The 5000-nt window shown below is 53.2% G+C and overlaps 1 long non-coding RNA gene across 1 annotated transcript in view; it reads left to right on the forward strand.

The window, feature by feature from the left end:
- The first annotated feature begins 2460 nt into the window (after positions 1-2460).
- LOC135656153 (uncharacterized) overlaps positions 2461-5000 on the forward strand; it is a 3738-nt gene continuing 1198 nt past the window's right edge. The window contains exon 1 of the long non-coding RNA XR_010504044.1: positions 2461-3880. This is a non-coding gene — a long non-coding RNA (uncharacterized LOC135656153). The remainder of the gene's footprint in view (positions 3881-5000) is intronic.

A 5000-nucleotide genomic window follows, 5' to 3' on the forward strand; every position in this document is an offset into this window, starting at 1 on the left:
GCCATTTTTGGCTGCGCGAGCGAGCGGCGGACAGCGAGCGAAGCGTGAGGCAGCACCGTCCCTGCTATACGAAAGCCCCATCCAGCCCTGTGCCACCCGGGGGGTTCCAGGGTGCTGAGATGGCTGACATTTTGCTCCGCTCACGACGGTCGCCGCGGCACGCAAGAACAGCCCAAAAACAGGCCAAAACAGCCCAAAAACGGGTCAAAACTGGCCATTTTTGGCTGCGCGAGCGAGCGGCGAGCGGCGAACAGCGAGCGAAGCGAGAGGCAGCACCGTCCCTGCTATACGAAAGCCCCATCCAGCCCTGTGCCACCCGGGGGGTTCCAGGGTGCTGAGATGGCTGACGTTTTGCTCCGCTCTCGACGGTCACCGCGCAACGCAAGAACAGGCCAAAAACGGCCCAAAAACGGTCCAAAAGAGGCCATTTTTGGCTGCGCTAGCGAGCGGCGAGCGGCGAACAGCGAGCGAAGCGCGAGGCAGCACCGTCCCTGCTATACGAAAGCCCCATCCAGCCCTGTGCCACCCGGGGGGTTCCAGGGTGCTGAGATGGCTGACATTTTGCTCCGCTCACGAAGGTCACCGCGCCACACAAGAACAGCCCAAAAACAGGCCAAAACAGCCCAAAAACGGGCCAAAACTGGCCATTTTTGGCTGCACGAGCGAGCGGCGAGCGGCGAACAGCGAGCGAAGCGAGAGGCAGCACCGTCCCTGCTATACGAAAGCCCCATCCAGCCCTGTGCCACCCGGGGGGTTCCAGGGTGCTGAGATGGCTGACGTTTTGCTCCGCTCACGACGGTCACCGCACCACGCAAAAACAGGCCAAAAACTGGCCAAAACAGCCCAAAAACGGGCCAAAACTGGCCATTTTTGGCTGCGCGAGCGAGCGGCGAGCGGCGGACAGCGAGCGAAGCGTGAGGCAGCACCGTCCCTGCTATACGAAAGCCCCATCCAGCCCTGTGCCACCCGGGGGGTTCCAGGGTGCTGAGATGGCTGACGTTTTGCTCCGCTCTCGACGGTCACCGCGCAACGCAAGAACAGGCCAAAACGGCCCAAAAACGGGCCAAAACTGGCCATTTTTGGCTGTGCGAGCGAGCGGCGAGCGGCGGACAGCGAGCGAAGCGAGAGGCGGCACCGTCCCTGCTATACGAAAGCCCCATCCAGCCCTGTGCCACCTGGGGGGTTCCAGGGTGCTGAGATGGCTGACGTTTTGCTCCGCTCACGACAGTCACCGCACCACGCAAGAACAGGCCAAAAACTGGCCAAAACAGCCAAAAAACGGGCCAAAACTGGCCATTTTTGGCTGCGCGAGCGAGCGGCGGACAGCGAGCGAAGCGTGAGGCAGCACCGTCCCTGCTATACGAAAGCCCCATCCAGCCCTGTGCCACCCGGGGGGTTCCAGGGTGCTGAGATGGCTGACATTTTGCTCCGCTCACGACGGTCGCCGCGGCACGCAAGAACAGCCCAAAAACAGGCCAAAACAGCCCAAAAACGGGTCAAAACTGGCCATTTTTGGCTGCGCGAGCGAGCGGCGAGCGGCGAACAGCGAGCGAAGCGAGAGGCAGCACCGTCCCTGCTATACGAAAGCCCCATCCAGCCCTGTGCCACCCGGGGGGTTCCAGGGTGCTGAGATGGCTGACGTTTTGCTCCGCTCATGACAGTCACCGCACCACGCAAGAACAGCCCAAAAACTGGCCAAAACAGCCCAAAAACGGGCCAAAACTGGCCATTTTTGGCTGCGCGAGCGAGCGGCGAGCGGCGGACAGCGAGCGAAGCGAGAGGCAGCACCGTCCCTGCTATACGAAAGCCCCATCCAGCCCTGTGCCACCCGGGGGGTTCCAGGGTGCTGAGATGGCTGACGTTTTGCTCCGCTCACGACGGTCACCGCACCACGCAAGAACAGGCCAAAAACTGGCCAAAACAGCCCAAAAACGGGCCAAAACTGGCAATTTTTGGCTGCGCGAGCGAGCGGCGAGCGGCGGACAGCGAGCGAAGCGTGAGGCAGCACCGTCCCTGCTATACGAAAGCCCCATCCAGCCCTGTGCCACCCGGGGGGTTCCAGGGTGCTGAGATGGCTGACGTTTTGCTCCGCTCTCGACGGTCACCGCGCAACGCAAGAACAGGCCAAAAACTGGCCAAAACGGCCCAAAAACGGGCCAAAACTGGCCATTTTTGGCTGCGCGAGCGAGCGGCGAGCGGCGGACAGCGAGCGAAGCGAGTGGCAGCACCGTCCCTGCTATACGAAAGCCCCATCCAGCCCTGTGCCACCCGGGGGGTTCCAGGGTGCTGAGATGACTGACATTTTGCTCCGCTCACGACGGTCACCGCACCACGCAAGAACAGGCCAAAAACTGGCCAAAACAGCCCAAAAACGGGCCAAAACTGGCCATTTTTGGCTGTGCGTGTAATATCCCTCGCTTTTAAAAATTATTAATAAAGATTTATATGTAAATTGGAGGACCTATATGTAAATATAGAAATTACAAGGACTAAACTGCTAAGTTGCAAAAAAGAAAAAAAAAAGGGAAAACCGAAAATTCGGTATTATCCCACCGCCTCCCACGCACTCTGTTTCTTTCCAGAAACAGAGAGAGCGGTGGGGCGTGAGGACAAGAAGGAGAGTGGTAGAAGAAGAGGAGGTGGCTGCAGCGAGGGCTGCAGCGAGAAGCTGTGGGGCGTGGGGAGAAGAAGAGAGGAAGAAGAGGGAGAAGAGAAGAAGAAGAAGAAGAAGAAGAGAAGAGGATAGCTGCGGCAAGGCTGCAGCGAGGAGGTGTGTGGGGTTGGGGAGGAAAAGGGAAGAGGAGAAGAAGAGGGAAAAGAGAGGGAAGAGGGGAGGAGCGAGAGGTGGCAGCAGCTAGGGCTGCAGCACCTCTGTTTCCTGCAGGTGGAAACAGAGGAGAGGTGTGGGGCGTTCGAAGAGGAGAAGAAGAAGAAGAGGAAGAGAAGAGGAAGAGGAAGCAGGGGAAGAGGTTGTGATACCTCTGTTTCCTGCAGACGAAACAGAGGAGAGGGTGTGGGTGACGTCGGGGAGAAGAAGGGGAGGAAGGAGAAGAAGAGAAGAAGAAGAAAGGAAGGAAAAGGAAGAGGAGAAGGGAAGAAAGTAGCTGCGGCTGCGGTTGTGGCAGCTGCAGCTGTGGCAGGGAAAGAAGAAGAGAAAGGAAGAAGGGAAGGAGAGGAAGAAGAGAAGGGGCTGCGGCTGCGGCGATGGCAGCTGCAGTTGGAAGAGAAGAAGGAGAGGAAGATGAGCAGGGGAGGAAGAAAAGGCTGTGGCCGTGGCTGAGGCTGCGACTGCAGCATGCAGCTGGGAAAGAAGAGAAGGAAAGGAAGAAGAAGAGAAAGGAAGAAGGGAAGGAGAGGAAGAAGAGAAGGGGCTACGGCTGCGGCGATGGCAGCTGCAGTTGGAAGAGAAGAAGGAGAGGAAGATGAGCAGGGGAGGAAGAAGAGGCTGCGAGTGTGGTGGCTGCGGCCGTGGCTGCGACTCCGGCTGCGGCTGCGACGTTGGCTGCGGTAGCTGCGGCAGCGGTGGTGGCTGCAGTAGCTGCAGTAGCTGCTTTTGGGAAAGAGAAAGAGTAGGAACGAGAGAAGGGAAGAAGGAAATAGTGCAGTGGAAGGGGGCTGCGGTTGTGACCGCAGTTGCGGTCGTGGCTGCGATTGTGGCAGCGGCAGCGACGGCGGCTGTGGCAGCTGTGTTTGGGAAAGAAAAAGAAGGAATGAGAGTAAGAGAGAGCAGGTGACTGTGCCTCGATGTTCGACACGTGATGTAGTTACGAAGAAAGGAAGAAAACGGGAGCACAAAACGAAACAGAGAGAGGACACGGAGGAAAAGTAGAAAGATTGGATTGGCACCTTCCTTGGATATTCAGATCAAAATATTTGAAAGGCAAGTTTCCCACTTGTTTCGATCCTTTCTATTGCAAGTTCCCTGTTCGTTTCTCCTATAATTGCTCTGATATGTCTTATTGCAAGTTCTCTGATCGTTTCTCCTATAATTGCTCTGATATGTCTTATTGCAAGTGTTCTAACCTTTTCTATTGCAAGCTTTCTAATCTTTTCTCTTGCAAGTTCCCTGATCGTTCCTCACTGCTATTTTATCTCCACATTTGTTTTGAATATGAGGAACTTTGAATTGTTCTAGCCTTGCATTTGATATATCTCCTGTTTAGACGTAACGATTCAAATCTGTGCAACTTCTGAGATTCTGACCTTTTGATACCGAGCTGCCTATAAGTCTTTGTTGGAAACTCTGATTTGTTCAAAACTGATTTCATTGGAAACTAGACTCGTAGACCTTTCCTTGATATATGGATTGAAAGATTTGGAATCCAAACACCTGTCCAGTTATCTGTTGAATCTGACATTATGAATTCTGCCAACAGAGATTTTGTTATACGACACTTGCTTACCAAATTATTTGTAACTCTCTCTGTTGGACAGTTCAATTCATATGAAGCCTATCTTATCTGAAAGTATTATCCAATGATTATTTCTGAGTAAATTGGAGCACGATTGATAGTTTGAATCATTTGTTCAATGTGCCTTCTGTATTCTGCCAGAAATCGAGCTTTGGTCGATTTCTCATACTCTGGTTTCATTCCTTTGGAAATTGATATCCTTTAGCTTTCTCATTCAATTGAGCTTTATATTACTGCTTTGAATTCTTGTATGCTCTTGTCCTTAAAATTATTGCATTCTTGAAAACTGTTGTGTAACGTTTATGCTATATCGTATTGACTCATATAGGCACATGTATATCCTATTGTTCCGCATTTGCTTTTGATATGTGCCTATTCCAGTTTCATTCCTTTGGATATTGAATTCATCTAACCTTCCTATTTTGAATTGAGCTCAGTATGAATGTTTTGAATCCCTGTAAACTCTTGCCTTCATTTCATTCCAAAACTGAATACATTTGTGAGAGATTGTTGCTTGCATCGTATTGTCTCGTAAAGGCACATGTACGTTTTGTTGTTCCGCGTGTGCTTCCGTATTATGCTACTTAT

Source organism: Musa acuminata, unplaced genomic scaffold (assembly GCF_036884655.1).
Source record: "Musa acuminata AAA Group cultivar baxijiao unplaced genomic scaffold, Cavendish_Baxijiao_AAA HiC_scaffold_147, whole genome shotgun sequence".
Taxonomy (NCBI): Eukaryota; Viridiplantae; Streptophyta; class Magnoliopsida; order Zingiberales; family Musaceae; genus Musa; species Musa acuminata.